The sequence below is a fragment of the Empidonax traillii genome, unplaced genomic scaffold, assembly GCF_003031625.1.
Source record: "Empidonax traillii isolate 1590-97213 ecotype Southwest subspecies unplaced genomic scaffold, ASM303162v1 scaffold1421:size180434, whole genome shotgun sequence".
NCBI lineage: Eukaryota > Metazoa > Chordata > Aves > Passeriformes > Tyrannidae > Empidonax > Empidonax traillii.
In genome coordinates this window covers 105574-117753 of record NW_020956614.1, presented here as the reverse complement: position 1 = coordinate 117753, position 12180 = coordinate 105574, and the positions used below count along the sequence as shown (strand labels likewise).

The following is a 12180-nucleotide window of genomic DNA, read 5'->3' as shown; positions in this document are numbered from 1 at the left end:
TCAGTCCATATATTTAGGGAATCAAATACAGACTTCTCAGTTTAACTACATGTACCTTATAAAGAAAAAAATCCCCAACCAGACAACTTTAATAAGCTCATAGGAGAAGGACTGAGAAAGGGAGACTGCAGTGCCTCACAAATAGCTTTTAAAACCAAATGTTAAAAAAATAAAATTACATTTTCTGACTCTCCATGACAGAACCATCATAATTGTGGCATATTTTTCAGAGGGTTGTGTGATATCCAGAAATGCACTGCATTGCCTTTCATAACTTCCAGCAAGGTAAGACACACTTCTAATTTTTAGTTTGCATTTTTGCTAATGGATAATGAAGATTCCATCTTTACTGCTGCTTTTATCATTTCATCAGGCATGGGTGCAGTTTTGAACTGAATTATTGTGTTGAGGAACCTTGAGTCTTCTCAAAAAATGCACTACATTTTGACTAATAGAGTTTAAAATAAGTGTGCCCAAGTTCCAAATTTACTCTAACACTTGGCTGCTAAATAGCTTTATTTAGGTCTCCTAATATACAATAAGCACTGGATATTCATACAATATGAAATACAAAGCCATATAGGATTCTGATATAATATTGTTGAAATCAACAAAATTAGAGAGTAAAACCACGAAAAGTTCCCTCTCTAGAACATGTGGTGATGGTTTTTTTATATACAGTCTATCAAAAATATTATTCCTAACACTGTAATGTTAGAATACAGATTTGGCATTTTCTTTCCCTAAAGATGCTGCACTTTTTATTTTTATTCATTGCAAGGTTATTCATCCATGCACAGGACAACTAATGCTGTTGCCTGAACAAAAGAAGGTACAAAAAAGCAAAGCACTATGGTTTTTGCTGTAAAGAACTCAAGGTTTCCAATTCTACACATGTGCAACCAGTTAAAGAAAAAACGGTGCCTCTTAGGGCCAACCATCCTCTCCACACACTGTCATGTAAAAGAAGTGGAATACAAAAAAAGAGGTATTCAGAATGAAATCTTAATTCCACAGATTTCATCACCAGGGTCTATATTTTCACCGTGGGTGACTTAGAGCCAAGTTGATAAATGTCAGACACATGGGAAGTAGAGGATATGGTATCCAGATAATGACTCTGAAATCTCTGCAGCTTGCATTTCCTACTACCTCCCAGATGACAAGTTAGGGGTTTTTTAATACTCTTTGAGTAAAAACTGACATTTTATCTATAATCCTTCCTAATCTTCATTAATCCAAATGTAGGACAGCAGGTTTTTTTAAATGTACAGGAGAAACGGTACATTTTCACCAGATGATGGGAAAGAGTGAAACACCTCTGTGCTTCCCACTTCAAACATCCATCCAAGATCAGACATCAAAGTGTTAGTCATTTGTGCATGCTTAGTCCTTCAGCAAAACACAGCTGGGTGATGAGCACACCAATTGCTGTAACACTGACAAAAGGCACTTCTTCAGTGATGACAGGGAACAAAATATTATTTCCAAGCAAATGTATCTTGGGAAGAATTCCAGCTACAGCTACACAGACCAACTTTTCCAGAGTCATAAACTTCCACACAAAGATTAATAAAAGATGGGTTTGGCTCTTTGTGGAGCAACTTTTTCACCATTTTGAATGTTGTTTTATAAAATTATTGCTTCAGTGTTTGGTACAGAGAAAGCAGTACTTTCCTTCCTGACTCCATCAAGTCCAGCTTTAAATCCTCACTAGCTTTCTCTCCTTGTGAGACAACTGTCTGTAGAATGATTTGCACTATGTGTGCCTAGAACTTTTTTTCCTGCGTAGATGTTCGCTGTTAAATGTGGTAGTAACAAACATTTCCAGTGGGATGTAGATAGATGCCAGTACTGCCATTGCTCTTTGAATAAAGCTGCTGTTCAATATCCCGCTGTAGTGGCAAACAGCACAGCTACATAAAGCACCACAGGCACTGCCAATATACAGCATGTGAATTATATGTACAACTAGGAGGACCTCATGCTCATTCTCTTGTGCTCGTGTTACATTATATAATAGGCCTTTCTCTAGCAGTCTAAAGCCTTGTCGCAGATAAGGCCATGGGAACAGAGGGACACAGAAGGTTCTCTCCTACTGTTGTCATTTGTCTCATGTAACTGACTGCAACTTTCTTTTTCTCAGGAACTAATTCCAGGCTTATATCTACTTATCAGGAATTCTTAAATCACTTTAATCATCTCTGTAGATTTCCAACTGTAGTGTTTTAACTGCCAGATCCCTATATGATAGCACTGAATATGTGTCCATTTACATTCAAAAAGACTATTCAACAATTATTTCATCTGTGCCTACCTAAAATATCATAACGAAACTCAGCATCATCATAACTTACCCTTCAGTCATATGTCCAGATTTGAGACTTTAAGCCAGAGTGACACTTGGGCACTGACTAGCTCTGCCTCTCCCCAAGGAGGGCAGGCAGTTCCCTTCTCAAGGAAGTAACAGAAGCTCCTAGACTAGTTCTTTTAGGCAGTAAAACTGCACCCTCCATTTTCTCTTCTTTATTAAAGATCTTAATGTAGCCAATAGCAACAGTATAAAATTCACAGCGCTCTGTAAGTGCACAGAACCACACAAGAGTTCAAGAGGGTTTTTGTACATTCCCTCCTACAAATATATTCACCACAGAACTGAAATAATTTGCTCTTGCATGTGTATATAAAACATCAATAAATACACACTGTTTTACAGGCCTTTTATGTATTAATTAAACCTGCAAGAAAATTTAAAAAGCAATGTTCCTTATATACAGTATTTAGAAAACTTCACTGAGCCATTAACACGCAAGGATAGATTTTTCTGTTTCCTACCATAATTTTCCCCTTTTCTGCATAAATTTTTGTATGCCACAAACCACTCCTCTCCAGTCACACTACTCTGAACTATTTCTCTTTCTCTAAACTAATCGTCTAGCCAGACCATTTCCAATGGTCATATCAGTATATGACAGAACAATTTACTTGCAGGAATCAGCACTTTACAACCCCAAACCAGCCCACTAAAGCAAATCTTTAAGTAAGATATGCTACTGACTGTCTGCTCCAAAGAAGTAAACCTGACATACACTGCAAATAAAAACCTCCACATTATTCTTTACCCTGGCTTGCCAGGCTGCCTTGGCACATATTAAGTTGCTATACCTGCAACTAATAAGGATTCTAGCATCCCACTGAAGCACTTCGAGAAATTATGCCAAAGGTCGAGTGAATTCAACCACCCAAGGAGTGGGGAGCACTGGGAAAGGGTAGAAATGTCATTACCACACTTTTACAGGGGACTCCTGCTAAACTGCTGTTCAAAGCACTTCATTGGAGTTCTAAAGCAATTAATAATTTATTGGGAAGAACAGATAATGCCAAACAAAATAAAGTAAGTCAAATATAGTATTGTTCACTTTTCAAGCAGAAGGGAAGTTAAATATCCTTGACTTAGTAGTTGCTTTGCAGAGTTGCCTTACTCAAGAGTCCTACCACAGATCATCTTTTATCAGACTAGAGTGGGAATTTCAATGAACTGTAAATTGATGAACTATTTTTTTTGAATGAACTATTTTTTTTACTAATTTTCATTAAGCAACGAGCTGGTGATTTGACATGGTATAATAAAAAGGCCTGCTGAGTAACAACTTTACCATGGACACAAAATTGCTGTAGGAAAGTTCATCGTTTTGATGCCCTTTTAAATCATTGTTAGTTATGTTTACATGCCAGTTAGAAATGCTGATGTTCCTGAACTCTAATATGGTATTAAGAGAAAAAAAAGGAAGAAAAAGAAAAAAAACGAAAAATATCACTGCAATCACAGAGCAGAAAACACAGGATATGCAGTCCACAGAAGGTTTTTTTTGCTCTCCTCACAATGTGGAGTAAAACCATCTAATTTCTATCAGCTCCATGGGCTATCAGAAATGTAAGTGTTAGAATCTCAACATGATTCTAAATAAAACAATTTGAATTACAATTGTAAATGTATACTGTACCTCAGAGTAAGTATAAACATAAAAAAGTTCCTTCCATCAGAAGAACAACTCCTAACAGCTAAAAAGATGAAAACGCAGATGGGGGAGAGTGTACAGCAAAGGGAAAACTTTAATTTTCCTCAGTGCCTACGTTTTTGGTCTTTTTCAGAATTAGCGTTTGGAAGACCAAACACATTGTTCAAAGTTATAAATCACAATGAATGAACAGGGGTGCATCAGCAGGACAATGATGCTGGAGTTCAGCCTCAGGCATGTGAACATTTGTATGCCAAATTAAATATCACAACATGGAAAAAATGTCCTCAGTGAATACACTAAGAGCATACTTAACACTATACACTTGACTGATTAAGGTGAATCAAACACTGCGCTTGTTCAGTAGTTAAAACTTTTGATTTTACCGAACCACAATGACTCCCAGCATATTCTGCCACTTTACCACTTTGTATTGCCCTGGGGATAAACTCATGCCTCTTCAAGAATTTGCATTTAAAAAAATTAAGAAGTACTTGGCTCCACACTTGTGTATCCCACCAATGCAAGGAAAACCAGTTCAGACAGGAGAAGACAAATAGGGTTTGATGCATCTCAAAGAAATGCTGCCCTCTGCCTAACAGACAGTGCAGCTGAAAGTGGGACAGGAAAGGGTTATTTTGCTTCAGTGCCAAAAGCCGTTCTTCAATACATTACATGATAATAAGCAACTCTATAGAAAGCATGTAAATTAACCATAAGCTTTAAAAATGTTCTTTTCTCAGTTGAATGCTTTCCTAAAAGGTGTCTATCTTGCTGGTCATTGCCTATCAGAAATGTCTGCCTAGAGGAGCAGGCAGTCTCAAGCTGATCACTGCCTTGAGTTTTCCCTGCTCCATCCATGGTGATGTGTTCACTGGCACGTACCTGTCATCCTACCACCTCTTCTATCAGTGAACTCTGATCCCATGGCAGCAAAGCTGGCAAATGTAGCACACTCCAAAAGAGCCAGCATTTATTCCCATACACTGGGAACAGCCTCTCAAGACCTTACTGCTCACCTTCTTCTCTCACTTATTTAAGATTTCCAATGAGACAGTACTTACTGTGTCCCTCTCCTTTCAGTGCCTACGGAAACTGCCAAGCTCCTCTCTCATTTTTGCTTCTACCTCTCTAGTGATAAAAAAGAAACAGCTTTAGCTCTCATAGTGCATGGGAAAAGCTTACTCCAACTCCAACAATTTTTACAGAGAACACACCCAAAGACAAGTAGATAAGGCACACTCTCACTGTGCAGAAACCCACGTCCAAATCAGTGCCACTGGGATTCAAGTGGGGGTTAATAATTTGCTATCAGAAGCACATGCCACAACTGGCTGACTGAAATATCACTTGCAGGCAGGTGATTTTGGTCCGTGTTCCCTCTCACACAGGGGATGAGACTGCTTGCAAAGACAAGAGGAACGAGTGTGCGTGAGCAGCTCCATGGCTGGGACATGTCTTAGCCCACATGCCCACTCTTGTGTGGACCTCTTCGTGAACCGTTTCACAGAAGCTGAAAAGACTTCAAGCTGAGCTGCAGATGAATAAGACATTTTGATTTCTGTTATGTCTAGAGACTGGACTAATTGGTCATGTAAACACTCAGTGTTTACAACTTTAGAGAGTGTGTTCTAGGGCCGATTTTATGAAAATCTACCACAATCTTTGAGCACTTCATTTTCCAACTTGAATGTTGTTTTAGGATTTGGGGGTTGTTTGCTTGTTTTAAGAAATGTATTTGGGGGTTTTACACAGTACAGAATACTGTGTGTCCCATTTAATATTTGGCTATATTGAATTCATTAAATCATTTTTCTCTGCTCAGTACTGAATTTATTCCAACCTAGAGGAACACAACATTCCCTTGTAGCCTGAACTGATAACATATGCCAGCATTATAATAATTTTCTGTTTGTATTTTAGAGAAATTTGTTCCTCCTTATGTTCATGAAAATTAAATAAGCACTTATAAAGCCTCATGGGTAAATTGGACTTTATGACATGATAAGATCAAACAAAACATCTTAGAAGTCCATTCATTCTGTGCTGCATTTTTTGCAGTTATAAACCAAGATATCAGTATGGGTCATAATATCAGAACATGAGACAAATGAAAATTAAGATACTTCTATGCAGTGAGTCAAACTATAATAAGGGACTTTTGTGTAACACCCAAACAAATTTTGGCTTCAAAGATTTAGTGTGGAGGGAGTCCAGGCACCATTCTGTGAACAGGCATTTCTTGTTAGGTTTTGGTTTCCTCTTAAAAGTCGCATAGGTTGAGAAAAATGCCACCTCTGCCAGGCAAACACAACCACCAGATCTCTACAGTTGAGCTCACAAGCCCCAGGACTGTGTAGGCACTGTAGCAATGGTTTAGGAGAGGGCACATATTGGAGTAAAAGACACAAAACATGTTCTTCCTTATTTACAAAGGAAACAAAAAAAAATCCTAAATGTTTATTGCTGTATCCAAGCCCTCAGAAGGTTCTTTGAGATAAAGAATAACTCTTAGTTTGGTAACTAGTATAAAAGATTCATATTAAATTCATAAATCAAGTTCCTAATCTGAAAGATCATTTTTTATAAAGATTTTATGGAACTTTTCAGTACCACTGGTGGATCTTACTTTTCAAATATTTTTGTAGTACATAAACCTCATTTTTACTGATTAGTAATATGGCTTCATTTCTTTTGAGAAATCTTATATTGTCCATTTACTTTCATTTTCTACATTGTGTAACAAGATATACTTACATTCAATGTTATGCCAGATTTCAGACTTGCATAGCAAAATTTGCTTCTCGTTCATGCTGCATCACAAATTGTGAGTTTGATGAAATGCTTATAGTCACTTTTTATAAATACAAGCAACATTTTCATGTACTTTTGACTCAAGTTACTGAATGGCTAATTTATGTTAATATTTTCCCTTACTGCTCCCAACCCCTCACTTAAGAAATAATATTATTATTTTTTATCATTATGGCTTATTTCTATATACTCTATTTTCTTTTCCTTCAAATCACTGCTCTTTTCTGTATAACTATACAATTTATGCCCACCTTGAATTTATTTCCCTGCATTTACTCCAGCTTTTCTTTATATTCTACACAAATACTTCCTCCTGACAGAAACTGATGGTGTGATCTATAAAACCAGACTTTTCTATTGTAGTTTGTGATTCCTGCTAGATGTGCCCCAAATGAAGGACCACATTGTGTCAGTATTTCATCTCTTCCAATTTTACTGGCTATTGTAATCATGTCAAAGAAAAGTTAAAAAATATCAGTTCTGATGCAATAATTTTCTGACATCAGCTGAAGAACCACACTGCTGTACTCATATGTTTTAGTGTGCCTTTTCCTTGAATATTTGTGTTACATTTAGTCCAGAGACTCTTTGTTTAGACATTCCATGAAACAGTACTCAGTGAAAAAAGTCTGTGTCCTATGAAAAGCTGTCCAGGCTGGCCTGTGCTCAGTCATCTTTTTCATTAATATGGGAAAACATGTTTGGGTCTTCTTTTATTATTTCTCCAGCTGAACAGAGAACAATAAAAATTTCCTTCATTTCTGCAATTATGTAGTTCTAACAATTTGTACCTCAAACTCTTCCAGCTTCTTAAGACATACACATACCACCATATCTCAAAGGTCAGTTCAAAAGGCAATTTGCTTCAACACATATTCTGCGAATGAAAGCATTTAAATATAAATTATAACAATTACACCAAAAGCATTGCTTTCAATAAAGACAGACTTTAATAGCAGTTAACAGCCTGCTCATTAAAATTAGAGTGGCACTAGCACAAAATCTGATGTTATTCACCATAATTCCAAAATAAATCCCACAGACTCAGTTATTAATTAGTTCCTTTTGTACTACGTACAGACACAGGTGCATAATCTGAAATTCAAACCTGGTCTCACAAATATTTTGGAGTACTGCATTGCTTTCACTTCCTCAAAACGCCACAGAGAGGAAATTCCACCTTACCTTCTGCTCAAAAGAAAACTGAAATAATGGAACTATCTGGAATATGTCAGCATCCTAAATTCTAAAGACATATAATGTCTTTAAAGAAATAATTTTTCAAAGACATATGAAAAATGATTCAGGACAAACATTCTGAAAACGCTTTGTTGAAAAGTGAATTTTTTTCATAAAATAATAGTTATCTATAGTTATTTATTTTTCCATAAAATAATAGTTATTTAAGACAGTTTCAGCCAATACCAGTCCAATATCATTTTACTTTAAATTTTCATACTGAAGAAATCACTGAATTTTGTTGTTGTTGTTGTTTTGTTACTTTTTCCCCTCTGGTAACCTTCTTTGGAATAAAACTGCTGTGAAACTCTTATGTCTTTGAAAGGTGTTCCTAGATACACCCACTTTTCCTCTTCCTGAAATGCTTCTCACAAAACCAGCTCATCTAATAGTTTCCCCCAATGTCACAATCCAGCAGGAAATTACACCACTTACTGGAGACTTGGCCTTATTTTGCTGCAGGAGGAGGAAATCTAAAGCACCACTGACCAAACAGTCCAGTACTATTATACTCAATTTTTAGATACAGAATCCAAGATTTAAAAATAAGATCACGTAACTCAGCCTCAGAAACAGGTTATTTTATTGAATTTTCTCGGTCCTATCCTCTGATTAATACCAATCTTTTGGAAGACTGATACCCCTGTGTAATTCTGAGAAGCACACTGAGTCCTCTGGAAGGGCTCAGAGGGACAAAGTAATTACCAGGCAATAAGAAAAGAAACTACACTACTAAGACAGAAACCCACAAGTGAAACAAAATTGCTTTGTTCCTGCAAGAATGACAAAATGTTCCTTTTCACATCTGTGCAATCCTCTAGAAAAAACAGTGTGCTGACTTGCTATTTTATAGGCAGCCATGACCTTTACCAGATCAGCTATCAACTTACATCACGTGCATTTCTTATATTTTAATAACAGTATATATTTCCATGGTGTATTCTGCTACTAAGTCATCCATGTACACAAAAAACAAGGTTTCCTAAATGAAATTTTAAATATTTAAATATTTAAAATATTTAAAAATTTAAATATTTAATATTTAAATATTTAATATTTAAAATATTTTAGCCATTATTGGTAGAGAATGGCTAGAAATCAACAAGACCTTCCTGTGACATATATTTTCTGTATTTGCAAGATCAATGCCAAAGGATATGTGCTAATTCCCTACATTTATTTCAGCCCTATCAGAAAATAGTAACCAACAAATTATTGTAACCATAATACAATTTTCCCTTTTATCCCTTTATATCTCAATTTTCCCATATCTTTGCCTCTCCAAGCCACCTCAGTTCTCCACCTCTCCCCAGTTTTGGTTCCTCCTCTAAACATCCAACAAGTCTTCCAAAATTCTTCCCCCGCACCCCATACCAACTCTCCAGTGCTGGCAGATAGCAACTCCACTGTAGAGTCATCCAAAGTGTCCCTTACTCCTGGTGCTGGCTGCCTCCACCACGGCCCATGGGGCTGAGGTTGGAGACAGCCTTGGAAAGAGCTGAGACAGGGACTCCATTTCCCAGACTGAGTTATTTGGTTTCCCCTGCCTACTGAGCCACTAAACTCCTTTGTGTGTGTCTGTACGGGCAGTTGAGCCTTTTATCACATATCTTACCATTGTCTACTCCTGCTTCCCTTTTTCCACCCATTTATCCCTCTTTGAAAACATCCTGTTTCTTTCCCTCCTCCCTTTTCTTTCTTATTTTTGTTTTTTAAAACAGACACAATTACTGGATTTACATTCCTTTGTATTACAAGTGATTAACGTACTGATGAATTCCACACCCAATCCTTCATTATTTTGGAAGTGACATCTCAGCGGGCCTTTCTCCCAAGGTTTCTCAAACTGTGCTCCAACCATATGCCTTAAGCAAAAGTTTAATGGCTTCTCTGCTGAACATGACATTTTTGCAAGCATTTATACAGAACACAATCAAATTGGAATATTAACTGCGGCTGTATTGAATTTACCCTAACATTTGTTGCTCACTTCAGAATACTTGCAGAGATCACATACAAAGCATTGGAACAAAGGGCAAAGTCATATCACGTAGAGTTTTAACTACACCACCCCCTCTTGTTCTTAGTTTTATATGTTTGAGCAGAGCAAAAGACTACTTAGTGCAACAATTTGCCCCTTTAAAATATTCTGTATTTGACACAAAACAAATCTGATTTAATATGCTCTCCAAAAACGCTGCTTTTAATCTCACATATGAAAAAAGAAAACTATTCCAAGTAATTTTTTCCTACAGTTCATGAGTGAAAGCCATCATTTCCATTTGTACTCTTTTCCTTGATGTGTACATCACCATGAAGTGTTTGTGACCATTAACTTTTAAAATAACCTATGTACTTTTATTCACCTTGTTTCTATGACAAGAGACCTCACAGCACGGATGGAATAACAATATGGAAACTAACCATCTAATCCAACTGGACATACTTTATTGAAGTCCTATTACTTCCATGTGTAAGAGGAAGCTAAAGCCAACTGCAATCTCCAATTTTTGGCATTCTCAGTATAGATTGTATCCAGCAAAAGAGAATTTCACTTTTTGTTTTTATTTTTACAGCACAGTGATATTAGACATATGGAATTAACTTGACCATTTAGAGATCAAGTTTTTTCACTGAGGAGGAAAGGCAAGGTCTTTATTATGCCTAAAGCAATACTGTTCTTAAAAGTTGTAATGCTTTGTAAATATTATTCTAATATCTTTTGCAGTATAGTCTTTAAAGTAACTCATATCAAAATTTTAGTATGGAGGATAGAATCTTCAAGAATGGATATACAGAGTAATGAGAATGTAACCACAACACAGACTCGAGTTGACACATTTATACGAAAGAAACTTGTCATGGATACATTCAATTCCAACAAGTTATATTTCAGTTTATTCTGAGGGAGCGGGTGTGATAGATTAACTAGTATTTCTCAAGATAGAAAGGCTAGTTTCCTAAGAAATATGAATATAAAATTATGAGCAACTGTAATAAAACAAATATTTCCTTTCAATATTGACAGAAATAAATAGCTCTTTACTAAAACATTTTAAACTTTGTTTTCTAAATAAGTGATATTTGTCAAGATATATCTCTGATATGAAAAACAACACCAAGACAGATCAATTAGGTAAGTAGCTTTGTCAGTAAAGGTGTGAGGAGATTAAAAACTCATGTTGTAGTTTAGCAATATATTGGGCATCCCATGCTCTTCCAATTATTTTTACTGATAAGCTTTTTTCTTTTTCAGCTCCCTTTTTTCTTGAATACATGTTTTCTTTTGTTATACCAGTTAATTATGACATTGCTAAAGGGCTTAGAATAGTTTTCTCCTCAAGTGTTAATAATATAAGACACTAAAAGACAGGATCTTTTGGTTGAGTTTATTTCACATTTTTGTAAGACTTTTTAAAAAATTATAACTTTCTACATTCACATTTGGCAGTACCTTAGGACTTTATTAACCATAGTTTAATCAAACAGAATACATATTAAAGAAAGGAGGTCAAAAGGCCATGGGCAGGGACAACTTCCACTAGACCAGGTTGCTCAAAGCCCCATCCAGCCTGGCCTTGAACACTTCCAGGGATGGGGCATTCACAACTTCTCTGGGCAATCTGTGCCAGTGCCTGACCACCGCCACAGTAAAAAATTTCTTTCATATATCTAACTTATCTTCCCCTCCTCCCCTGAACTTCTCCTCTTTCAGTTTGAACCCATTACTCCTTGTTGTGTCACTACAGTTCCTGATGAAGTTCCTCTCTGGCTTCCTCTAGGTCTCCTTCAGCTATTGGAAGGCTGCTAGGAGGTCTCCATGCAACCAAATATTTGGTTAACAGAGAAAAACATTTTGGTAGAAAAAATATATGACCCTAATATAGTCACGTTAAAATTAGTACAACTACTCTTTAAAAGAAATCATACCACAAAGCTCAAGAAACATAGTCTTCTGATTCCTTATGCACATTTAATTTTAAATTATGTTCCTGAAATTATTAACTCTATTCCTACCTACAAAAAGGCTGAGTCCTGAGCTTTAATTACTGACTATATGGTGAATTTTAGAATCTCATGTCTCTCTAGTCCTCTAATTTAACTATTC

The 12180-nt window shown here is 36.3% G+C and overlaps 1 protein-coding gene across 4 annotated transcripts in view; it reads right to left on the bottom strand.

Annotated features, from left to right (window-relative positions):
• Positions 1–12180, bottom strand: part of BCKDHB (branched chain keto acid dehydrogenase E1 subunit beta) — a 114455-nt gene that overhangs the window by 38405 nt on the left and 63870 nt on the right. The window lies entirely within an intron of this gene.